This window comes from Crinia signifera, chromosome 4 (genome assembly GCF_055691185.1).
Source record: "Crinia signifera chromosome 4, ASM5569118v1, whole genome shotgun sequence".
Taxonomy (NCBI): Eukaryota; Metazoa; Chordata; class Amphibia; order Anura; family Myobatrachidae; genus Crinia; species Crinia signifera.
The window spans coordinates 112,499,642-112,527,173 of NC_139220.1; the positions used below are offsets into that span (position 1 = coordinate 112,499,642).

Consider the following 27,532-nt stretch of genomic DNA (forward strand, 5'->3'; position numbering starts at 1 on the left):
CCATGACCACTTCAAGCCCTGGGCTACGACTTTGTGAAAACACACAGGTTTCATTGAACCTGTGTGTTTTCAGTCGAAGCTGGTCTTTTTATCGGCGATCCAATAGGATATCCCGATAAGGTGAAACGGCAGGGGGAAGGGAAAACGGCCGTTTTTCACTCTCAGTGTTTTAACCCTCCCCCCTCCTTAGACTGTGCATATGATACTGTAGTTTAAAAGGTATACTTTTTTTAGCCGGTTTATATCACTATTATCATTGATATATAGTAAGAACTATAATTTACAAAACTAGTACACAGGGCCGGCGCCACCACTAGGCAGCTCTAGGCATTTGCCTAGGGCGCCGGCACCTGGAGGGCGGCAGTTCGCCCTCACCTCCAGCATTTAGCGAACGGTACCTGTGAAAAAACGTGCGTCCCTGCTGAGCGCTGGTGCGTGCAGGGGTGTCTGTGCCGCCGGGGGAACCTGCGGCGCTGTTATTGTGTGTAAGCTGGCCGCGGCCGGCGGGGTCCCTACAGTGAATAGAAAATAACTAGCGCGGGAAGCGCTATTTGTTCCCCATATGCCGCGGCCAGCTTACACCCAATAACAGCGTCGCAGGTTCCCCCGGCGGCACGGACACCCCTGCACGCACCAGCGCTCAGCAGGGACGCCGGGGACGCACGTTTTTTCACAGGTACCACCCCCCCTGGCACCGGGGGGGCCCCCACCCCGACTCGCCTGGGGCGCTCCGGTGCCTTGCACCGGCCCTGCTAGTACATACAGTAAACATTACTGAGGATTCCATGTCATGTGATAGTGGAAAAGGTCCATAGGAAGGAAAGGTGGGGGGTTTGACACCATGAGACTACACCAGGTGACATCAACCCTAGTGACGCCTCTGGTGATATGCATTAGCTATGCCAAAGAAATAACTAGTATGCATATTATACTGATGTTGTTTTACACCTACGAGTTGGTCCTGTGCAGTTCTTGTTATGAAGGTTATATTATGCTATGCTATGCAGTAATGTGTAACCAACTGGTCTTTCTACGGAGAGGTCATTTTCTTAAAATGTCTTTGATGCTGCCCTGATTTATTACTGAGTGTGGACCGAAAATGATGGACAGTGTTTAGGTCGACCCTGAATGGTAGACGGCAAAAGGCTAAATGGGAAAAGGTCAACACAGACAAATAGTCGACACAATCAAAAGGTTGACATGGCAATAAGGGCTGATGGATAACCTTGGGGGAAGCAGTTGCACGCATTCCGTGAGCGTTGAAGCCCACTATCTATGTGCCAGGCGGAGCTTTCAATGTCTGCTCTTGCTAGATGATCTTACCAGGCAATCACAGTAACTTTGTACTACATTTACGAAGTGGCACCTCTGTAATGAGGCACTCACATTCAGTGTAAAGCCGAGAGTGCTGTATAATGAACGAAATTGCTACTTTTTCTGGTTCATACTAGGGATGTGCACCGGCCACTTTGTCGCATTTTGGGTTTTGTGTAACGCTGTCTTCTGCACTGAGTATGTGTAGGTGCTATCAAGTGCCTCCACCCCAAGATTTGGTGTTATAGGGTACAACTATCGGAATATTTAGATGATGATATTAGGGCGAACTTGGGGAATCACTCTCAGACAGATTAAGTAACCCCTAAAGTTACAACTCATTTACAGAACAATAATATCATTGCCCTAAATAAATACACACATCAGACATAGCTGAGACAAGGGCATCAACCTCCACCAATGTTTTATTTGACTGGAACGTTTGCAGAGTATTCCGGCTTAGTATACTTCAGAGATGCCTCCTTGTAATAAAAATATTATACATTCCTAAGGTAGTATGCTAAAACATATAACACATTTCATTTCAGACACAATGGAAATAGAAAAGTTTCCAACACCAATAAATAAATAGATATTAATTAACCTTGAATTATTATTGCGCAATAATATAAGTATTTGCAAGTGTACACTAGTTCTAAAAAAATATAAGCGCTTGGATTATTTTGTAGCGTTCCACATATTTGTTGCTGGATTTCCTAAGTCACTACTGTGGCCACCTGAGTCCTGTAAGGTGAGTACGGGAATAATACAGTCGTTTGCGGGAATTTATGACCTGCAAACTTTCTTTGTTCTAGGGAATAGGATTGCCACCTAGCAACAGCTGGTGGGTTAGGCTGGCAAGCCTCCCGACTGCGCAGGAAAGGTAAAGTAAAAAAAATTTTCACTTACCTTTCTCCTGACCTAGGGAGCGGGTCCAGGCGTCGGCACGTGCATGCGTGCGCTCCCCTGAGCACTGGATCCTACACCTAGCTTTAGTTTTTAGACAAGGAGAAGATAGGTGCAACAAAGATTTACTGAAAATAATCACATAAGTGAACAAGAACGGGTAAGGACGAACTAGAACCAGATATACTGTCTATAGAGTAAAAAGTCCAATAAGAAGGACCAAGTGGTCAACTTGAATCAGTGGGCGAATGAGCCAGACATATCTACTTGTTTTCCTTAGCTGGTTGTGCCTGTGGCTTCTTCTGGCCTTTTGGTGCGCCTGAAAGGGCAGAAAAGAATTACAGGATTATAGAATTGAGTTAGAGTAACCTGAGGGGTTTCTGTCTCACTATAATCGTGAGGTTTAGGCAGTACATCCTGCTTGCTAGAACCCTTATGGGACTGGGTTAGCGAATGCTGCCGTTCAGAGGCAGTGTGTTTGTGCCGACCGTGGGCAGAAGATGGTGGTATGTCACGCACCATTTGGGTATTCCGACTACAGGCAATACCCGTACGGGCGTCTCTGTGAGAAACATTGTCTGAATGTTTCTTTTTCATGCTGTCTTTCCTCACCTTTTTCTGAGGAAACACTAAGGGAGACTGTTGCTGACCACCAGGTGGCTCCCTCTCAGACTGAGAGCTGTCCCTGCTCTCCTCAGAGCAGACAGGGGCTGTGCACTTTTTTCTCTTAATAATAATTTCTTCTGAGGAGGAACTGTCCTCAGATACCTGTTGTCTCCTCTTTTTAAGCATTTTGGACAACTTGCTGACGGATGGGGACTGGTAAAGTGTGTCTGTTGCAGAGACAGACACTGAGTCCTCCATCCTGTAGAAAAAACTAAAGCTAGGGGGCGGGATCCAGTGCTCAGGGGAGCGCGTGCGTGCATGTGACCAGCATGCACGCACGCTCCCGGCGCGTGCACGCGCTCCCTAGGTCAGGTGAAAGGTAAGTGAAAAATGGCAAGCCTCCCGACGAACAAAGGAGTATAACTTCTATGAAGTATTTGTAATCCACCACAGGGTCTCTAATACCAAAGGCAATATTCTCCTCTTTGCAATATTGTATCCTACATGTGGGCTTGTACTGTCATTGAAGCTGTCACTCTCTCTTGGGATGTGTTTACATACCTCCCAACTTCTTGGCTGCTGGAATAGGGACACTCGCGCGGCACAGCGTCTATTCAATCAGCTTGGGGGGGCTCCCAACTGCCATCCCCCGCAGCGGGACAATGCCGGCCGCGGGTGGGACAGCGGGACAGGACCCGAAAATCGGGACTGTCCCGCTGAAATCGTGACACTTGGGAGGTATGTGTTTATAAGTCTGCTTAGATTCCAAGGACTGTACTGTTTTACTTAGCTAATAAACTTTAACTTGTTAATAGATAAATAGGCTGGCACTTTCTATGTAGAAATAACACTTTTCAGTTTAATCAACTTGGAGCTTAGTGAATAGAGTTGTGGATTTAAACCTATCATCTTATTGCAGCTCAAATGTCTCTCTCTCTCTCTCTCTCTCTCTGACGATCACTGAGTTGCAGCTCTGACTGACAGGAAACATGTGACATAACCCTCCGTATGGTTACAGAGTGTAGCTCAATATAATCAATAAATTAAGCTGTCTATTAGAATACTTAAATTGGAAGTTTGATCCACTAAATCTCTTGAATGTAGCTCAGAATAGTGTTCAGTATGATAGTAGCTAGAAAGAACTACTTAGGGAAGAATTCCGGTTCCGGCTCCAGCCACAACGGACGTGTGAGGAGGGAGCTCCGTGGGCGGCGAGGCGGGCGGCACCCCTACCTAGCTGAATCGCGGTCCCCAAGTACCTCAGCGGGCACCGGAACATAGAGGGAGTCGGGCGCAGTGCATGGAGAGATATCTCTCTCACATGACGAAGCGCCAGAACCGCCGCTCCACAGCCAAACCCCAGCCCAAGATGGCGGCCGCACCTCCTTCCCCTGCCTCTGACGGGACCCACACAGACGCACAGCACACAGCTGAAAGGCAGATCCCGCACCAGCAACTACACACAGCAGCAGGTACTCAGGGTCACCCACAACTTTATTGCAAGGCACACCTGAGTGCCTGATAAGAGACCTGGGAGGAGGGGAGTAGGACATGGACAATGTGGCATATAGCAACATGGTGAGGGATATAAAAGCAACAATAGCTCCCATGTTTAGAGAACAGGCTGAGGCTTTCAACAGGAGCTTTGCAGACCTAAAAGGACACATGTCACAATTAACACAGAGGGTGTCTCAAAACGAGTCACAAATAGGAGCAGCTTTCCATGATATACAGGAGCTTAAGGCTCACAACGCTGACCTCCAGAAATCCGTTTATACATTAACTAATAAGGTCGACGACCTTGAAAATCGGTCAAGAAGGTCAAACCTAAGACTGGTGGGGCTCCCAGAAACATTGAAGGGGCCGGCTCTGCACCATTTCATCCGCAATACCCTTCCCGCCTTGCTGGGTGTAGAAAGTGACTGTACAGATTTGGTCATAGAAAGGTCCCACAGGTTGGAACCCGAGAAGGAGGGGATTAACACCAGACCGAGAGTCACCATATTTAAGTGCCTGAATTATCTTCACAAGGAAACATTATGGACAGCATTGCGCAGGCAGAAGTCGCTCCAATGGGAGGGTCACAAGCTACACCTTATTCAGGACTATTCCGCCGAAGTGACTAGGGCAAGGAAGGAGTTTACCAGCATCTGCTCCCGCCTAATCACTGATAAAAGAAAATTTGCACTACTGTACCCGGCCCGTCTTAGGGTCTTTGAGGGGGACACATATAAGGACTTTTCCACGGCGGCTGATGCAAGAGCATACCTCCGAATGGAAAATACTGACAATGCCCAGCACTGACGCTACAAGTATGATATGTGAGACAGTTGAGGCTAATAGTCTCATGGCTACATAGCACTAAAGCTTACATATGGGGAGTTAGCTCCCATTATTGATGTGATTCTTAACTGAACACAATTTTTTTTTCTGCCTTTTGAATAAGTTTCAGCTTAGTGGTAGTAATACAAACTTATTGTATGATATTTTTATGTTGATGTGGGGAACGCGGTTGGTTATGCCAAAAGTAGATTTTTTCTTAATATAAGGGGTGCCGGCCCGACTACGCAGCCCGGGAGACTGGCTTAGGCACGTTGGTCCAGGTGCGTAGAAGTTAAAGGAAGTTAGGCAATTGCCGATAGAGTTGTGTTGGTGGGGGAGGGACTTAGTATACTTAGCTCTCTCTTTTCACTGCTAAAGTAGAGAAATATATTTTGAAGATTATGAGAGAATTGCTACTCTCGAGGGAATTTTTACTTGTTGGGGGGAGAGGGGAGGGGGGAGGGAAATGTTGATTAGTTTTCTATGCATAAATTGGTTCAGGAAGGGATTTGGGGGGGAGGGTGGGGATCAGGACTCGAGGCATCAATAGATAGGGAAAATCCTACTGTAAAAGTGCGATGTCTAATGTAAAGGTGTGCTCGTGGAACGTTGGAGGGATCAATTCACCGGTGCAAAGGAAAAAACTCTTCCTGTACCTCAGAAAACAAAAGGCAGACATAGCCCTACTTCAGGAAACTCATCTCACTGATGGTGAGCATGAGAAACTGGGCGTTATGGGATTTAAGGTAGAAGCTTATGCATCGTTTACCTCAAAGGCTAGAGGGGTGGCAATTCTAACAAGGAAAACACTGGGAGCAATAACCACCAAGACTATAAAAGACCCTGAAGGGCAATTTGTGATAGTAGAGATGTCAATACAGGGGGAACAGGTCATTTTGTGCAACTTATATGCGCCTAACATATATTCTAAGAATTTTTTTGCTAGACTATTAACAAAGCTATATCCTCATGCAGACTCATGCCTTATTATGGGGGGAGATTTCAACATTGTAGCAGAACCATCCTTAGATAAATCCTCTAGACCCAGGAAACAACCCACCTGACCTACACTAGGCATAGGGGAGCTTTTGGCCCAGCTTCATTTGGTGGACAGTTGGAGACTGCTGCACCCCACTGACAGGGACTACTCTTGCCTTTCGGCCGCTCATGGGACACTGTCTAGGATAGATTACATACTCCTGTCCATGGGCCACAGTGGGCGCCTACTGGAATCAGGCATGGAGCCGATCTGCTTGTCAGATCACTCCATGATATGGGCAATGGTGGAGACGACCCTGGATGTTGGGACCCACCGCCAATGGCGGTTCCCCTCCTATCTAGCGTCTTCAAAGACATTCAGGGACGCCCTGAAGGCCAAGTGGATGGAGTATATGCATACTAATAAAGAACATGAGACAGACCCACTAATGCAGTGGCAGGCAGCCAAAGCAGTAATCAGAGGGGAGATCATTTCATTTATGAGAAAATACTGTAAAGAGAGATCAGCAGATATAATTGAAGTGCAGGAGTTGTTAACATCCACTTATGCTGTATATAGTGCTTCCCCCACGCCGCATAATAAAAAGGAATATATGCAGGCTAAAAATCAGTTCGACGCCCTATTGGAATCCCAGACAGCGGCCTGTATAAATAACACTAATTTCCAGTTTTATAGGCACGGGAATAAAAACGGTAGATTATTATCTAACTTGATGAGAGGTACTAGAGCTTCCACGTTTATAAAAGCCCTTAAGACCCCACGGGATGAGAGGGTAAACAGGGGACCTGACATGATAGAAATTCTAAAGGAATTCTATTCAAAACTATATTCCCAGGGAGAAATAAATGGGGAGGAGAGGGATAGATTCTGGGCTTCTGTCTCTCTGCCCCGGATTTCGGATACAGCAGCGGAACACCTCTTGGCACCAATAACGCTAGACGAGGTGATGCAGGCGATATCCAAGCTCAAACCCCTTAAGGCACCGGGACCAGATGGATACTTGGGGGAATTCTATAAAATACTAGAGTCAAGTGGGTGAGACACTGGTCACGGTCTTTAATGCCATACTTAAGGGCCAGGAGCTTCCGCTATATTTCAATTCCACAGTAGTAAAGGTACTTCCGAAGCCGGGCAGAGACCCGGAAGACCCGGGGTCGTACAGACCCATATCACTTCTAAATACGGATTACAAATTGTTCACAAAAATGGTTTCTGAAAGAATTAAATACATTTTGCCAACAGTTATTTCTGAGGACCAAACTGGATTTATACATGGTCGCCACTCAGTGGTAAATGTACGCAAATTGCTGGCGGTGATACAGAGACTGGGAAAAGAGGGAGGCTCAGGTGACCGGGTCGTGTTTCCATGGATGCTGAAAAGGCGTTTGACCTGGTCACCTGGGACCATCTCTATGAGACAATGGCAAGATTTGGGTTTCCCCCAGCTTTTGTAGATGTTATAAAGGTCATATATTCTAAACCTTATACACAAGTGGCGTGCAATGGATATATATACTCCCCATTCCTAATACAAAAAGGGACCAGACAGGGGTGCCTGTTGTCCCCACTGCTGTTTGCCCTGGCCCTGGAGCCGCTGGCGATAGCGTTGCGGGACAGCCGGCAATACAGGGGTATTACATTGGGAACTGTGGAACTGAAGGTCAGCCTTTTTGCAGACGACAAGCTTCTATTTGTGTCCAACTTAGCAGAGTCGCTGCCAGCCATTAGAAACATTATAGAGGGATTTGGATCTTTTGCGGGATATAAGATAAATTTCCACAAATCTGAAATCATGCAAGTCCTGGGACCACGAATAGCCGAAATCCCCCCACAGGTCACGTCACCTTTCAGGTTTACTACTATATCGATTAAATATCTGGGTATAAATATACCGGGCAATATTAAAGACTTATATAAATGTAACCACTCCCCTATCATTGCAGAATTAACAAGACTGTTAGAGGCGTGGAAAACTCTACCGCTCTCGCTATTAGGAAGAGCCACAGTACTACAAGCTATAGCATTCCCAAAATTGTCATACTGCCTTCAAATGCTCCCGATACAGATCCCTAAACTGGACTTACAAAAAATCAACAAGGCCTTCTTCTCCTTCCTATGGCAGGGAAAGAAACCACGCATATCCAGACACAAAACACACCTTAGGAGGGCTGATGGGGGGGTTGGGAATACCAAATGTTTTAGCCTTTAGCCAGGCAGTCTTCATGAGATACATCCTGGACTGGCTCCAGGGCTCTAGCTCTTATACACACAAAGCCTTAGAGGAAAATATCGTACTGCCGTTTTCATTGGCGGGTCTGCTCCACGTTACACGGGCCAAATTGCCACAGCAGATCCAGGGCAATGTATTATTCATGGATACATACTCCGCGTGGGTATCCATCAACAAAATCTTGAACCGAAGTCATCAAAATACCAAATATGATACTTTCTGGGGTAACCCTGGTTTCGTTCCTGGGATGTCAGGTGTAAATGATGAAAGATGGAAGAGACAGGGCATAATAGCGGTCAAGGATGTATTCAACCCTGGGGGCCAACTCCTTTCGTTTCAGGATATGACAATAAAATATTCGCTAACGAATAGAGATTTTTACATGTACCTCCAGGTCAGGCCCTTTATACAATCAAAGGAGGGCCCTATGTTACCCCAGGACAAAATAGATGTATTCCAACAGGTGTTTGCCCTAAGCTCCACTGGGCCCTATCGATTAAAATACCTATATGGGGACATCTTGCCAGCATCACCGGAGACGGTCTGGACGGCCATGATACCTAAATGGCAGACAGACATCCCGGAGGTGACTTCGGTAGAAGTGTTGCATAGGCATATTGAGAAAACGCTAAAGGTGCTCCGGTCGGCTATGTTGCAAGAGGTGCACATCAAAACATTGCACAGGGCATACATATCACAAGCTCAAAGAAAATATTTTGTTCCAGGAGAAGTAGGGATGTGCCTTAAATGCAAAGCTTCCAATGCTACATTTTTTCACCACATGTGGGATTGTGGGAAAATTAGAAAATTGTGGGACAAAGTAATGGGGTATATCAACAGTATATGTGGTCTCTGTCTTATTAAAGACCCCCTAGCAATGCTCTGTGCCAATTTTTCAAATTGGAATATACACGGCCGGAAAACTGAGCTAGCCCCGTTTCTAACTATAATTGTTACGGTGGCTAAAAAAGTTATCCTGCGCAATTGGACCACTTCGCCCCCCCCTTTCCTACAGGATGTAAAGGCAGCATTGACACAGCTATTGTATTTTGACAGAAGAGCCACTCTGCCTATGGTAGAGGAAGGAGTTAAAAACTTCCATGTCAAATGGGGTGTTTACATAGAATCCCTGGAGGATGAGGCGCGGAAACAGGTTATGAAAATATTTGAAGGTACGACCTGGTATTTGCTCAGAACATTGACTGAAGGTTAAGATGCTAAGAGTCCTGATCGCGGGAGGGTAGGGAAGGGGGGAGGGGCGATACAATTCAGGGGGGAGGGTTTAGAAAGGTTGATAGAATTTAGCACTATAGTATGATATTAATTAGGATTACTGGTGAATCCGAATTAGAGTTGAAGATACATGTACATGTATTAAAATGTTTACTACGCCTGACAGCAGGGGTAGGGAAGAGATAAATTTGGGAGATAACTGTTATTGCACTGATAGCGCCCTCTGTAGAGGTCTAAAGTCACATATACACAGACCAATGTGAAATAACAGAATCCCAAACATGAATGGAAGATGTATTATGCTTTATTCACCAATGTACTAAAATGTAATAACATCACTGCAATGTACATGATATAGTCATCATATGTTATATTTTTCATATTTTTCATATTTGTTATATTGACAAACTTCAATAAAAACTGTTCTGAAAAAAAAAAACTACTTAGTGCTTTCCCTCAGTACTGTTATTGTTGTGAAGAAATAATGTCACTATCTCAGTGCAATAAGCAGACTTTTCTGAGGTAACTTGTGTTCGAAATTGAGCCAAATTCTCTTTCTTCCTTGAGTACAATCAGTACAATATAATACTTTACTGCTCAAATCTGGCTCTCCCACTGTGACTGTAATTATCCTCCCTTAGTTAAGTGTCTCAGGGCGGGATGTATTAATATACATTGCTGCCCTTCGTCTGCCAACCGCCGCGATGCTACCGCATACCTCCCAACTGTCACGATTTTGGAGGGACAGTCCCGATTTTCGGGTCCTGTCCCGCTGTCCCACCCGCGGCAGGCATTGTCCCGCTGCGGGGGGTGACAGTTGGGAGACCCCCAATCTAGTAGAATAGACGCTATGCGGACCACCCATTAGACTGCCCGGCGTCTGTGGCTTTAAATAGTTAGTCACTGCCGCTGCCCGGATTTTAAAACATGTGTACGGGACTCGGGAGGGCTGCGCGCATGCCCAACTGCACCCAGCTCCTCCAAGTCCCATGGTCCTTTGCGGAGCATGCCACCTGACCTTGGGCGGCTCCCTCTGTGTCCTCCTTCTCCGTCCTCCCTCCTGTGCTGCAGCTGCGGCATCGGCTAGCGTGCACACAGGTAATCTGTCCCCGTCACCCCCACACACACACACACACACACACACACCTCCACCCTCCCCCCTCCTGCCTGGCCCTGTTTTTTTTTTTTTTTTTTACTGTATGCTCCCACAGCATGGTGTATTGTGTGTACTGTGGGTTGTGGTGTGCGGGTGGGGTGGGGAGGAATGGGGATGGGTTGAGGTAGTGTTGGGAGGGAGGGTTGTGCCCCTGTTAAGCCACACCCCTGAAATCAGGCCATGCCCCCTTTTTGCCACACTCAAAACCGTTATGTGTATTCTGATTTTTTTTTTTAAGTCCTCTGCTCCCACCGCGAGGCTGATGGCAGTGGCTTCCTCCCCTGCCTGGCTCCCTGCGCTGCTCCCTCCGCCCGGCTCTCTGGTAGCCGGCATCCCCCGCACGACTCCGGGCTGCACATAAGATTTAGCAAATCTTATGTGCAGCAGGTCCGACCTCCCGACTCCGATCCGATGTGCACGGGACCACGCATCGGGTCTGACGGGATGTCTATATGTCCAATTTGGCCCGATTTCACAATTTCATCCAAATGTGGTGAAATTGTGCCCAAATCGCATAGTGTATGGCCGACCTTTAGAGTGAGAAAAAAAATAAACAGATGGGATTTATTGTGAAGGGGACTTTTTGTCTGTCCATTCCTCCGACTAGGGTACATATCTAAGAGATATCACCTTGAGTCCTATTAGAGAAAAAGCGCTATATAAATTAAATTATTATTATCAATGCTATATTTTATATAATTAAAGACTGACGCTGCTCCTCATCTGTATTGGAGGAATTTAAGTGTTGTGCCCTGTCTAACCTTGTGTAACAAACAGTAGCAGGGTTTGAAAAAAAATAAATGTAATACGTAAGGATGCTGGAAAATCACATGGCCTTGTTTTGGATAACACAGAAAAACAATTGTGCGTCAGAAGAGGAAGTAAGCTACTCATTCAAAGGTTGCAAGCAAATGGGATTCTTGAGATTTCCTGTCATTATTCCTTAAAAATAAGGATGCAGTAGTCTGCAAACTTAGTTCTAGCAACTGTTTCCCATTATGTGGATTGAAAGACAACTTTCCAAAATAAATCTATTACTGTCTCAGATCATATTCAGGTTTTGGATTCATTTTTTGTTTTAATTTAATTTAAATCATTCATAAGTAATTGCATTTTTTCAGGCCTTTGATCTCCACATTTTAAGGACATCTTATTGTGGCTTTCGGAAGATCTCTATTACATATGGTAGAACAAGTCCCTATGCTTTTACAGGACAAGATTTTATTTTGTCATGTATTTCCATCCCATCAAAATGTTGTCCTGCGAAGAACAGAAGCAATGGCGCTACAACCCCAAAAGACTCTATATAGCACCAATCCCAGGGAAATGGCGTAAAGAGACAGTACTAGTTCTCTTTATTTCTCATTTTTATATACTTGGATGTAAATGAGATGCAAATGTAATGCTTAAGAAGCATTGGCTCTCGCACTTTCTATTTATCTCTTCTGCATAATTTACACCAAATGTGACCATCCAACATTGTTATGTCCAAATAAAATCCACCTTTATAAAGATATTTCTTTCCAGACCTTAAATGGCAGAAATAAATCATTTGCACAATAAGTGATCTCTTCTTACTGGCTGCATTGCTGCCATCAGGCAAATAAGCCCTCAGGGATGTCCTTTCTGCCTTTGTGCCTATTCTAAAGGCTTCCCTGGAGCAATTGAGACTCTCCGCTTTCTTCTTAACTGACTTTCCCATGTGCTCTGATTATGATAATCAGTAGAAGGTTTGCCGGGCGCATCAGCTCACAAGCAAGTGGCTAGGAAAACTAATTAAACATTTAATTACCATATACAGATTGGCCACAATAGTAACACATTAAGCCATGACTTGTGATTAAACATGCTGCATGCTTCATTAGTGCTATCCATGTGAATTCTCCACCAGGCATTGCTCTAATGGCATGGGTAACACCTACTGACTGGGTGCCAGGACTAAGCCTACAGTATTATGTGGCTAATGATACATAGCTTCAGGTATATTACTGGCTGAAATATAACATATGAGTAAAAAGAAACTGTAGAATAGGAAACCAACTTACTTTGGTGCAGATTTTGGTGGCATCTTAACTGTGATATCTTAAAACGTTGGTATAATATTCAACAAAGTATAGAAAGTAACATAGAAAACAACGGATTCCAATAAAAGCAAAAGATGAAAAGACAATTAGAAAGCAGATAAGTTTATTGCGTGTTGGGTTTAATTTTTTTGATATTTATCATGTCAACATGAGAATGTCGACATGGTCACAATCAACACAACCAACACTGATGAAAGGTCAACAAACCCTTCATGGTGATCCAGCATTGGCTTATTTTAATTGGGGATCTGGAGGCCCACCAATCAGTTGACAGCTATTCCTGCTGTGAGTAATACTTACTCTAATCCTCCCCATAGTTCTTTAACCTAAATTCCCCTCCCACAGGTTAATTCCAGCCTTTCCTTCCTAAAAACTTAAAACTAGCACTCCCATCTCAGTCAAGCTCAGATTACCGCTTCAACGCCAAGATCAATAAGTAGGAAGGTGATCTCAATTCCGGAATTATCCATTAACAGTACTTGCCAAACAATAATGGTTCATTTATTGTACAGGAAACTGTAAACTCTCAGGATTGAGGTACTTACAGAAAAAGGCTTAGATTTTGCTATAAACCTTTGGTACTTGTTTAGTTTCACGGCGGCAGTTACGCAGTTTACGTAGTGCTGTATTGAGAATACCAATACAGCACTATGCTGCCTACGTAAACGACGTAACTGCTTCTGTAGCCCTGAAACTAAACAATGGTTAATATTAGAGATGAGCGGGTTCGGATCCTAGAGATCCGAACCCCCACGATCTTGCCTGATCCGAGGCCGGATCCAGGTAGTTCGATGGTCGCCGCCATTTTTTTGAGTTCAAAATGAGGCCGGACGTCATCTTCCCGCTGTCGGGTTCTCGCGAGACCTGGGGATATATAGTTCCCGGCAGTCGGCGCCATTTTCAAACAGGCTGGTGATTTCAGACAGCACTGATGTGTCCGTGGTGTCTGCTGAGCCGAGCTGCTGGGGAAACATGCTGGGGGGATGAAATGTTGGGGGGATGATTTATGCATAGGGGGCTGCTGCTAGTGCTACAGAGGGGGCTACATTATTTTAATTAAGCAAAAAAAAAAACATTTTTTTTAAATGACTGCTGCCAGTGCACAGTATAAGTCCAGGGTGCCCGCATGTGTGCTGCATCAGTCCAGGGTGCCCGCATGTGTGCTGCATCAGTCCAGGGTGCCCACATTTGTACTGTATCCATCCAGGGGTGCCCACATGTGTGCTGTATTTGTCCAGGGGTGCCCACATTTGTGCTGTATCAGTCCAGGGGTGCCCGCATGTGTACTGTAACCATCCAGGGGTGCCCACATGTGTGCTGTATTTGTCCAGGGGTGCCCACATGTGTGCTGTATCAGTCCAGGGGTGCCCGCATGTGTACTGTATCCATCCAGGGGTGCCTACATGTGTGCTGTATTTGTCCAGGTGTGCCCACATGTGTGCTGTATCAGTCCAGGGGTGCCCGCATGTGTGCCGTATAATTCTATGGGTGCCCCCTTGTGTCCTGTATCAGTCCAGGGGTGCCCGCATGTGTGCCATATAATTCCATGGGTGCCCCCATGTGTCCTGTATCAGACCAGGGGAGCCCGCATGTGTGCCGTATAATTCCAGGGGTGCCCCATGTGTCCTGTATAAGACCAGGGGAGCTGCCCTTTTTTAAATGAAAATAAAAATAAGGTGTTTTTTTTTTTACTGCAAGGGCTGTTAAATGCGCTGTAGTCCAGGGGTGAGCCAAGAGTGCTGTATAATTCATGGGGTGTTGCTAAGTAAGGTGTGCTGCTCTTTTTTATAATTAAAAGAATACAAATTTTTATTTTTACTGCAGGAATTTGTCTGCCGTATAATTCCATGCCTGTCGCCATGTGTGCCGTATCAGTCCAGGGGTGCCACCATCTGTGCCGTATAATTCCTGGGGTAAGCCAAATCTGCCGTATAATTCATGGGGTGCTGCCAAGTGTGCTGTATTAGTTAAGGGGTGATGCTAAGTGTGCCGTATCAGTCCAGGGGTGATGCTAAGTGTGCCAAATAATTCTTGGGGTGAGCCAAGTCTGCCGTATAATTCATGGGGTGCTGCCAAGTGTGCTGCATTAGTCCAGGGGTGATGCTAAGCGTGCCATATCAGTCCAGGGGTGATGCTAGGTGTGCCGTATCAGACTAGGGGGGATGCTAAGTGTGCCATATCAGTCCAAGGGTGATGCTAAATGTGCCGTATCAGTCCAGGGGTGATGCTACCTGTGCCATATCAGTCCAGGGGTAATTCTAGGTGTGCAGTATCAGCCTAGAGGGGATGCTAAGTGTGCCATATCAGTCTAGAGTTTGTGCCGCACACTTGTGTGGCTTATCATAGTTATCCAGCTACCTCGGTGCAACCTTTCGCCCTAAAAACAATAGTGTAAGGTGTGAGCTGTTCAGAATAGACTGGAAATGAGTGGAAATTAATGTTATTGAGGTTAATATAGCGTAGGAGCAAAAAATAAAAACCAAAATTCTGCAATTTTAGCAGTTTTTATGCTTTTTTAACAAAAAATCAGAACACAAAACCCAAAAAATCCAAACACAAAACACTTAGGAGGTGTTTTGCCAAAACCCATTAGAACCCAAAACCTCAAGGTAATCAGAACCCAAAACCCGAAAAGTGGCCGGTGCACATCCCTAGTTAATATCCCCACTCTTCACGTCATACCCCCAGTATCCACATCGGCGTGGAGTTGATTTTATAAAGTGTGACTAGCACAGCCAGCCACTAAGCCTGAAGCGTGGTGAGCACAGCGAGCCCCGCGAGGGGACCGTATCCGTGTCCCCTAACGGGGCTCCCTGCGCTCACCACACTTCGGGCTTGGTGGCTCGCTGCACTCGCCACACTTAAAAATCAACTCCACTGACCGCGTCCAATGGGTCTCCGCGATCCACCGATGGGTCCCCCTCCTCCGGTAGTCACTCCCCGGTGCCATCGTTCAATCCCCCTCAAACAACGAAGTACGTATAATATATCTTAGTGAGTAACAGATACAGTATTTTCCAACAATTACATAATGAAATCAGTGGTGTACCAATCGCGCCGCAGGAGCCAATACTGATGGGGTCTGCTTAAAAGACCTGGCTGCCATGCAGTGTTAAGCAGCAGGTCTGCCAGCAATGTGAGGTAGAGCTCCCGCATCCTGAGAGCCATGACTCTTCTGGCAGAAGGACAAAGGAGTTGGTGAGTAGTCTGCACTGCCCACTCCAGCCTTCGAGACCCCAGTGTGGACAACATGGAGAGTGACTCCTGGGAACATCCCTGCAAGGACACCCCACTCTCAAGGCACCCATCGTAAGGGTCCCCCGCACTGGAACCCCAAAGCCCAAATGTACATGCCACCCCACAGCCCCCCCTGCCTGAGTGACCCACTGCACAAGCCAAGGTACAGTATCTGCACCTTACATTAAGGAGACAGTGGGATGCTGCACTTCTCACACTGTTTCTCACCATCAAGAACTAATCATGGGTTAAAGACAATTTGGGGTGACGGACGCGTTCTCAACAGTCGGGATCCCGACAGTCATTTACCTGACGTTGGGATCCTGACTGTCAAAACGCCGCCAGCCGGGTGCCCGATGGCCACCCGATATTTTCCCTCGTGGGGGTCCACAACGGCAGTCGGGATCCCGATGTCAGGCTAATGACTGTCGGGATCCCGACTGTCGGAGCCCCATACCACACCCACATTTTGTGTTACCACTTTGTAGCAGAATCATTGGACTTATTAACTTTTGATTTCTCCACACACTTAGACCTTGATAATCCCCACCATGGTCACACACAATGGCCCTTATTCAGATCTGATCGCAGTACAAATTTGTTTAGAAAATGGGCAAAACCATGTGCACTGCAGGTGGGGCAGATGTAACATGCAGAGAAAGTTAAATTTGGGTGGGGTGTGTTGAAACTGAAATCTAAATTGCAGTGTAAAAATAATGCAGCCAGTATTTACCCTGCACAGAAACAAAATAACTCACACACATCTAATTCTCTCTACACATGTTACACCTGCCCCACCTGCAGTGGACATGGTTTTGCCCATTTTCCAAAATTTGTACTGTGATCAGATCTGAATAAAAGCCAATGTGTTATTGTGCTTGGTTGCTTGGATCAGAATTACAGATTTGTAAGCCCTACTAACAAGGATGTAACCCCTGGCAACAAGCATGTAACCCCTGGCAACAAGTATGTAACACCTGGCAGTGAGCATGTAACCACGTTTAACCCTTGGCAATGAGCAAGGAAACCTTGGCAATGATAAAGTAACCCTGGCAATTTGCATGTAGGTAATTTTTTTTAAATTAATGTTGGGGGCTTGGGGGCGCAAAATTTCAAGTTACGCCCCTGAATGAAATATACCTTCACCAATAACATGTATTTTACTAGATTTCAGTTCCCCAAGTACTTAAGAGTTTCTCAAGGCCGGTGAGAACACTGGCCCTGACCAATTAATATCCAGCGTGCTGGATATTAGTTACCGGGAGATAGCAATGCGCAAGGCCACGCATCGCTATTGCAATGGCCCCTACACACGGGGTGGTGTAGGGGCATTTTATAAGCGATCTAGTGAGATCCTATTGTGTAGTGGCAGTTTAACCATCTCTACTGATTGTGTATAAAGATGTGTAACCGATTCTAGGATTAAGTTCCTGTGAGAAATTTGGCTTGGTAAATATAGATTACTGCAAATTGGTGTTTACAGAATACAGAGACATGTTTAAAGGTCTAGGTTGTTTGCCTGGAGAGCATGACTGAATGGAAGCCCTGGGGGCGATACAGAAAGTTGATGAGCCCACTGAATGGGCGAGCTTTTTAGTATTCGTTGAAAAGAAAAATTTAAAACTCAGAATAAGTCTATAGCCAAGAGATCTAAACAAAGCTATTAAACGAGAACATTTCAAACTACCAACCAGAGAAAATCATGTCACAATATGGGGGGAGCAAAATGGTTCAGTAAATTGGACGCATCTTCCGGATTCTGGCAAGTGAAGCTACAATAGATGAGGCCAGTTCAATGCTTTATACATTTAATACAATAAAGATTTATTCGACTACGAATGGAATATTGTCTGCTCCAGAAGTATATCGCGAAAGGATACACATGAGTTTTGAACATATTCCAGGTGTTGAAACTATGAAGGATGCCATTATTGTCTGGGGATTTACAAAGTAAGAACATGATTTTAGATTGAGACAAGTCATGGAATTTATCAAAAAAAGTGAATCTAAAGCTAATCACGGACAAATGTGAATTTGGCGTGAATACACTTACCTTTACAAGTGACGTGGTCTCAGACCAAGCTATTAGACCTGACCCAAGGAAAATATCAGCCATAATAAACATGGGATGCCCTAACAACTAGACGATGTCAAAAGATTCCTTGCAATGATTACTTACTTAGGAAAGTTTATTTCCAAACTGTCTGAATGAAAAGCCCCTCTTAGATGGTTGTTGGACAAAGATAACAAGTAGATATGGTCACATGAACGAGAAAAACTTTGGCAAAACTTGAAACAGATCATAACAGAGCAACCAGGGCTAAGATTATTTGATCATACAAAAAGAATCAGAATTTCAGGAGATGCTTCACAATTTGGCCTAAGCTCAATGTACAGTAGCTACAAGAACATGTAGATCAGGCATGTCCAACGTTGGCCTTCCAGATGTTTTGAAACTACACATCCCAGCATGCTTTGCAATAGTTTTAGCATTCTCTAATAGCAAAACTGTGGCAAAGCATGCTGGGGTGTGTAGTTTCACAACATCTGGAGGGCCAACGTTGGACATGCCTGATGTAGATGAATGGCAACCAGTAACCTATGCATCTAGAGCATTGAAAAGTGCTGAAACAAGGTACACTCAGACAGAAAAATAAACTTCTAGCAATCACATATGCATGTAAGTGATTTCATCAGTTTGTGTATGGTCAAGTAATTACAGTGGAAACTGACCCCAAACCATTGGTAGCTATCATGACTAAATCGTTAGATGACTGTCCCATGAGAATTCAAAGAATGCTTATCAGACTACAAAAATATGATGTATAATTGCTGTTGTCACCTGGTAAATACTTGTACATTGCTGACACACTTTTTTGTGCTGTGGACAAAAGTGGAGGTTCCAGAAGTCTGATGGATGAAGAGATTGAAGCATATGTTAATTTAATTATAGTTTCTCTGCCAGTGTCTCTTTTAAGACAACATAAAATTAGAAAAGAAACTGAGACAGATGACACAATGAAGGTGTTAAAGTACATCATTCTGAAAGGATGGCCAGCAGAACAAAATGCATGCCCGTTGACTATTGGACTACATGATTATTGGTAGCACTGCAGTGACCTTACAGTTGTCGATGGTATTATTTTCAAAGGAAATAGGTTTGTCATACCTGCATGACTAAGAAAAACTATACTGTACAAGATACATGAAGGCCACTTAAGAGGAGAAAATGTAAGCGGAGAGCACGTGAAGTTATGTAGTAGCCACAAATGAACCAAGACAGCACAGACAACAGTTACATGTGAATTATGTCTTATGTATAGACCAAAGGTTGAACTAGATGGACGCAAGTCTTTTTTCAGCCTTACCTACTATGTAACTATGGGCCTTATTTTGGTTCATTCTTTCTGACAAAATCCTTCTTAGATGGACAAAACCATGTGCACTGCAGGGGGGCAGATGTAACATGTGCAGAGAGAATTAAATTTGGGTGAGTAATTTTGTTTCTGTGCAGGGAAAATACTGACTGCTTTATTTTTACACTGCAATATAGCTCTCACTTTGAAGTAAAACCCCACCCAAATCTAATTCTCTCTGCACATGTTACATCTGTCCCATATCTCTTCTCATATCTCCAGAAGGATATAAATACATTAGAGACTGTACAAAGAAGAGCAACTAAAATGGTGCATGGCCTACATCACAAAACGTACCAGGAAATACTAAAAGATCTTAATATGTATACTTTAGAGCAGAGAAGGGAAAGGGGGGACATGATAGAAACTTTCAAATATATCAAGGGCTTTAACAAGGTACAGGTGGGAGACATTCTTCACAGGAAGAGGAGCAACAGAACACGAGGACATGCACTGAAACTAGAGGGAGGAAGATTCAGGGGAAGTTTGAGGAAGAATTACTTCACAGAAAGAGTAGTAGATAAGTGGAATAGCCTCCTATCAGAGGTGGTAGAGGCAAATACAGTAGTACAATTTAAACATGCTTGGGATAAGCATATTGATATCCTTACAAAAAAATAAGGATCAAATGTGGTTTGGTGTAACATGTTTAAAAAAGGTATTGATAATAACTAGGTGAAGTGTCACAAGCAGAGTTTATTTAGAGAAAAATATAGATATAGAGAAAGAATTAGTGATGACCAACATTTGACCTATTATTAGAAAAATTCGTATATGGTACTAGGTTGGCGGTGCTCCCAAAGAAAGTTCAGCGAAATAACTGAAATAGGATAGGTGTCTAAAGATAGACGCAGGGAGAACAGAACGGGTTTTTGGGGCACACTAGTGTGCCCCAAAAACCCGTTCTGTTCTCCCTGCGTCTATCTTTAGACACCTATCCTATTTATGTTTAAAAAAGGGACAGACTAGATGGGCCAAGTGGTTCTTATCTGCAGTCAAATTCTATGTTTCTATGTAATATTACAAAGTTCTATGAGTTAGGTGCAGTATGCGTCTGTGATCATCAATGCTGACAGGTGGCAGGAATCCCCTATCAGTGTGGCTCAGATGCCAAGCTGATGTCCTCTCACACATACAAGGTCAACACCACCTCACTGAGCTAAGGGGCAGGTTCATCAGGCAGTGGGACCCACCCTGTTCCCTTAGCTGAGCCAGTCATCTGACTTTGTACAAAATGGTTGCGTGATGGCCCAGAGGAAAACTCATTGCTGGTCGGGCCCTTAATCATCCCAGGAACCTTGGGGCAATGCACATGCTGCACCAATTGTAGTGCCACCTCTGACCTCATTGATAGGTAACTGTCAAGGAGAGTGAACTCACAGCTCCATCCCTCCTATCTGCCACAATGCAGGAGTCAGGACTGTACCCTGTGATGGATAGCACATCCCCTGCTCAGACTCTGCCCCCTCCCTTTCCTATTCTACCTACAGTATCGGGCAGTAATAATGATCACTTTAGCTGTAAAGAACCTCACAATGGCACAGTGGGCAGCACATCTTTCCCGAGGGTCCAAGCATCATGATTGGACCCTCACATTGGCCAGAAAAAGGGTTAAATACAACCCTCTACAGCATGTTACCAAAGCATACCTCCCAACTTTCATGCAGGTGGAGGAGGGAGAACAGGAAACTCAGAAGTGCAGGGGCGAAAATTGCATGGGCATGGCCTATTGAAACGTTTTTGCCACTGTGGGGGCATTCCCAGTAGCTACGCGAGCTGCTGGCTATGCCCCCAGCCCCCCTGACTGCAGGAATAGACATGCGCACAGCATCTATTCAGGGTGAAAGGGAGGGACTCCCAACTGCGCCCCCCCGCTGCGGGACACTGCTGGCCCCGGGCAGGACATTGGAACGTCCTAAAAAACCCGGGACATTCCCGCAATAAGCAGGACAGTTGAGAGTTATGCCAGAGGTCTAACTGCTCAGGAAAAAGATCAACAATTATAGCTTGAAGCTGGCCATACACCTACAGATTTATTATCAGATCTGGCTGGTTGGAACAAAAACCTGGTTACGGACAGGGCCGTTGCAAGGGTGTTGGGCGCCCTCCTGCAAACTATAAATTTGCGCCCTCCCATACCTTATAATAGACAGTGCATGGTTGAGGCTCGCACGATAAAAAAAAGGGGTAATGTTCACATACAGTATGGAGTGTTTTTACAAATTACGGCACACAGTAGGACACATGTAGTGTCACAGATTCACATCACACCACACACTAGTTTCCCTTACACACAGTAGTGCCCCTAATATATATAATGCCAACAGTAATAGTGCCTTTTACATATAATGCCCACAGTAATGCTACTTATACATAATGCCGCTTACACATAATGACCAGAGTAGTGTAGGTTACACATAGAGGGTTATTCTGGTTCACTCGCATAGGCAAATTCACTGTCTAATGGACAAAACCATGTGCATTGCAGGTGGGGCAGATGTAACAAGTGCAGAGAGAGTCAGATTTGGGTGTTATATTGTTTCTGTGCAGGGTAAATGCTGGCTGCTTTATTTTTACACTGCAATATAGATATCAGTTTGTCCATATTTGCCTTTGCGAGTGAACCAGAAAAACTCCCATAATGTCCACAGAAGCGCCCCCTTACACAATGCGTAGTTGCGCTGTCACAATGCCCAGAGTAGTGCCCCATACACATAATGCACAAAGTAGTAACACTTGCACATAATGCCCATAGTGCCTCATACACATAATGCCCAGAGTAGCGCACTTGTATAATGTACAGAGTAGTGCCTATATACATAATGCCCAGAGTAGAGATGGTTACACATAATGCCCAGATTAGTGCCCATACACACCCCTGTGTCATGCTCCAATTCAGTTTGTGCTGCACCGACCAAGCAGTGAAGGGAGGGATCGCTAGGCACATATATATATACATGTAATTATGTATGTAATGTATGTGCTGGATCGATACCCCAGCGATCGCCAGCAATGAGTAGTCTGGGGGGTGGGCTTAACAGTGCATAGATGTTTATGGTGATTCCTAGCTGCAGCGCCCGATGCTCTCAGCGCTGGCGATCCCTGGGGGATCGACCCAGCACATATATTACATACATCATGATACAGTAACATGTATGTATGTATATATGTACATGGCCGCCGAGAGGGGGGGGGGGGAGGGTACATTTTACCTGGGCCCGGGCCTATCAGGGGGCCCGGGGCCCGAGAACACATAAAAAACATTTTTTTTTTTTTTTTATCTCCAAGTAGTGCGTTGCGCGGGTTCCTTGTAGCAGGAGTCGGGACTTGGAGCGTGGGCGGCGGTACATCAAAGGAGAGGCCGCGGTGAGCGGGGGGCTTCTTACTGTCAATCACACACTGCACTGTGTGTAGTGTGTTGTGCAGGGCAGGCAGCGGCATTCCACCGCTGCGGAGCTTCCGTGCAGAGAGACTCTCGCAAGATGATGTCATCATCTCGCAGGTCTCCTGCCTGGATCTGCAGACTGCAGCAGCTGGGACCGGATGCTGCAGCCTGCTTGTGGGAGCGAGTCTGACAGCAACAGGAAGGGGAAGGTGCGGTGTGGAGCCGGAGGAGCTCAGAGGCTGAGCTCACTGAACAAGTGCTGAGTCTGACACACTGACACAGAAAACACCCTGTGCACCCAGTCTAAAAACGCTGCAAGTAGTAAGTACACTTGTCTCCTCTCCTCTGCCAGGCTTAATATCTATGATGTATTTGTGTGTGTATATATATATATATATATATATATATATATATATATATATAGATTATATATATATATATATAATCTATATATATATATATAATCTATATATATATATATAGATATATATATATATGTGTAGAGTGGTATAACCTCCGCGCCTTCAGTGTTTTTATTGTGACAGTTTATATTCTGACAATCCTTCTATAGCTCTTATATATGCGTACCAGAGGACAACTAAACAGTCGCCTGTAGCTTTTTCTTTATCTTGAAGGATCTCCCTCGTTCCTCTCTGTCCGTCTCAGATATACGTTCCAGACATGAGGGAAGTTTTTATGGGAAGTATATTAGTATTTGTCACAACTCATTTGATGATTATGTGACTTATTGTGAACAAATTATTATTAATATAAAGTGCTTGTGCTTAAAAGGATGATTTGGTGAGCAACGCCACCTAGTGGTTGTACTTAATTATCACATGCACTTAGTGATCACCTTGTGAAAAACGGATGCAAGAAAATGGTTTTAATTTAGAACTCACACTTTTAGAATATGTGTGTCCAGATGGTATTTCCTGTGGATATCCTCCAGGACCCTTAAAACCAAAAAATTCCCCCAGAGTGGGAAGAACTCATAGCATAATATTGTTTTTGTAAAAAAAGGATATTTATTTAAAACAATACAAATAGAATAAAAATCAGAGTAAAAATTATAGTGTGGGTGGACTCGTACATTGACAAAAAATATTCATTAGCTTATCTGGTTTATGATGCCAGCCTGGATGGAGAGGTGTTGACCCAACCGGTTTCGTCCCTTTATGTCATACAGTGGGACTTCATCAGGGGTTAGAGATGAGGTGACCAGGATGAATGGCAGTATAAATAGATTGCGGCAAAAAGCCTTAATTGACTGGCGTCCGGAAATGTGTGTTGCGCATGCGCGCGGTACCCGCGTTGTTATAGCAACATTCGGGACCTAGTTTCCAAAAAACATGTGCGAGTGCGCATGCGCGAGTACTCCGCGTTCTCGCGGTGGTGCTGTGTAGTTCATCCTCCATTTTGGATGTAGTTTCCCGATTGCCTGTGTTAACTGCGCATGTGTGTGTGCTTGCGATGACACATATGGTTCATCGCGCATGCGCAGTACCTGCAGGGATTCGGGAAGTAGGGGCGGGTTCTATGTAGTTTATACCTAGGCACTACTGGACCAATAGGAATCATAAGAAACATTCTACTATTTGGCTTACACGGGCATATTCCGGATACATCTTGTGAATGGAGTAAGAGATTACATGCTGTAACTCTCCACCTTCACTTGTATATAATATATACATTTGTACACAGTGACACATAAGATTCTTTACACGATAGCAGTAGCAATGGCAATGTTGTCTTATATTCTGGACAGAATGCTTTTATGACGTCACCCAGAAGTACCGCTCAGTGTGGATCCACTGTAGCAGGGAACTGGATGACAGCATATATTCAAGGTTCCCTTATAGAGCAATTAATGATCTATTTACCATTTTCATATACAGAGATTGCTGCATAGATCATATCCATACCTATCAAATTAAAACTTACTAAAATCACAATGTGCATATATATCCACATAAGGATATATGTATAAAAAGATATGCACATAGAGAATACAGGATATACAGATGTGATATGGGTGCGCAAATATAAAAACCAGCCTATTAAAAGTATTGTTTATCCATTTATAATATTAAGGTGAGGAGTGTTCGTTCAGATGAAAGGTGCTATCTCATATGAGTCATTTAAACCAAAAGGGGTTAGGGTATTTAGGGAATATATCCAGAACATTTCCCTTTGGGATAATTTCTTATCCCTATCACCTCCCCTTTCCCCCAGAGTGACGTGTTCTATGCCCTTAAAAGAAATATGGTCAGGGTTGGATTTGTGTAGGTTTAGGAAGTGCTTCGGAACAGAGTGATTTTCCATTTTATTTTTGATGGCCCTAATATGCTCTTGTATCCTTATTTTAAGTGGTCTCTTGGTCTTACCAATGTATTTATATCCACAAGTGCACTCCAAACAATAAATTACATATGTGGTGAGACAGTTTATTTTCTGTTTTATTTTATGGTTCACTGTTGAATCATGGTTAGTGACCTGTTTTCCATCCTTATGTGCATATTTGCAGATGCAGCATTGGTTGCACCTAAAGAAACCTGTGGTGCTTAGCCAAGAGTTGGTAGGGTTACTGGATGGATGTTTTAATAGGCTTGGTGCTAGAATCTCCTTCAGGTTTCTAGCTTTTTTAAAAATAATGTTAGGTTGTTGAGGCAAGGTATCTTTTAGAATGGGATCCAGTTTTAGGATTCCCCAGTGCTTTTTTAAGGTTTTTCTTAGTTTGGTTTCTCCCGAATTGTAGGTGGTGATAAAATTGGCGTGTTGATTTTCCTCCTTCTCCTTGTTTTTATATATAAGGAGGTCCTCCCTGTTTTGCTCCTTGGCTCTAGTTTTAGCTTGTTCCACCAAGGGTGTGGGGTAACCTCTTTCTATAAATCGGGATGAATAAGTTTCTAATTGTTGGTCGAAATCTTCATTGTTATTACAATTTCGCCTAAGCCTGCAGAACTGGGAATAAGGGATATTCGTTTTCCAACTCTTAAGGTGTCCGCTTTGATAGTGCAAATAGCTGTTTTTATCGACTTCTTTAATGTAGTTTTTGGTGCTAATAGTTCCATTGTTAGACATCAGGACTAAATCCAGGTATTCAATTTCCTTACTTTGGATATTGAATGTAAATGATAGATTGTAATCATTAGTACTAATGTTTTCAAAAAAGACTTTAAAGGATGTTATGTCCCCTTTCCATATCAGTAAGATGTCGTCAATGTACCTTCTGTACATGACAATATTGGCGGCCAGAACATTACCATAAATATGTTTTTTCTCCCAACTACCCATGTGCAAATTCGCAAAACTTGGGGCAAAAACTGTCCCCATGGCGGTCCCGCAGACCTGCAAATAAAATTCGTCTAAGAACTTAAAATAATTATGTTTAAGAATAAAATTCATCAAAAGGCAGATAAAATCTTTGTGTCCTTCCTTTAGGTCTGGATCATTCATTAAAAATTCCTTACATGAATCTATTCCCTTTTGGTGCACTATGGATGTGTAAAGTGACTGTACGTCAATAGTAACCCAGAGAAAGTCATCCTGCCATGTGTAGTTTTTCAAACTTTGTAAGACTGCTGTAGTGTCTTTTGTAAAGGAGTCTAGACTTAAGACATATTTTTGTAAGAATATCTCCACATATTCTGAGATATGTGATGTTACAGAGTCTATTCCCGCAACGATGGGGCGGCCTGGTGGTTTGTCTAACTTCTTATGGATTTTAGGGAGGAAATAAAATATAGGAATTACTGGATTGTTGATGATCATATATTGGTATTCATCTTTGTTTATAAAACCTAGTTTAAGACCATCCAGAAGGATGGTACGGAGATCCGATACAAATTCTTCAGTTGGATCATTTCCCAGTTTCCTATAGAAATGCATGTCATTCAGAAGTCGATTGGCTTCGTCTTCATAATCCTCTCTATTCATTATTACCAGGCCGCCCCCCTTATCAGCAGGTTTTAAAACTATGGATGTGTCGTCTTTTAGTTTTTTTAGGGCATTTTTCTCAAAATTTGTTAAATTGTCTTTTGAACTTGTATTTAAATCTTGGCCTAGATCTTTTTTGACCAGTTCATAAAATAAGTCAATTTGACTACTTCTGGATTCTATGGGATAGTATTTTGATTTGTTTTTTAGTCCTGATTTGTTCTCTTTGGTTTCATTTCCTGTTTCTATCCTTGTTTCAAAGTTTTTTATCAAAGCTGTGTCTTTTCTAAGGAAGTGCCTTTGAAGCGTGAGTTTGCGAATATATTTATTCAGATCTATAAAGAGTTGGAATTTATTTTGTTTTGCCGTTGGTGCAAATGAAAGTCCTTTACTAAGGACTGATATTTCTGAGTTGGTTAGGGATCTACTTGATAGGTTAAAGATACCATTCTCTTTCTGTGTATTTAGTGGCGGTTTCTTTTTCTCTGATTTTGGTCTTCCTGCTCTTCTTCCTCTTCTTCTCTTACTGTTCTTTTTAAGGGAGAGGCTATATATACATTTTCTTTTATTGTGTTCCGCCTGTATCTGTCTCTCCAGTGCGGGGTGCCTGGTGATAAAAAATCGCTGTCACTTTCTGAGTTGAGGCGATTTAGTGTTGTATACCTGTTTTTAACGGATAGATCTCTTTGTCTAGGTGTGACGTT

General features: G+C 43.9%; 1 long non-coding RNA gene across 1 annotated transcript in view; it reads right to left on the minus strand.

Annotated features, from left to right (window-relative positions):
• LOC146072401 (uncharacterized) overlaps positions 1 to 27,532 on the minus strand; it is a 57,634-nt gene that overhangs the window by 15,961 nt on the left and 14,141 nt on the right. Inside the window, exon 3 of the long non-coding RNA XR_014473110.1 lies at positions 18,931 to 18,998. This is a non-coding gene — a long non-coding RNA (uncharacterized LOC146072401). The remainder of the gene's footprint in view (positions 1 to 18,930; positions 18,999 to 27,532) is intronic.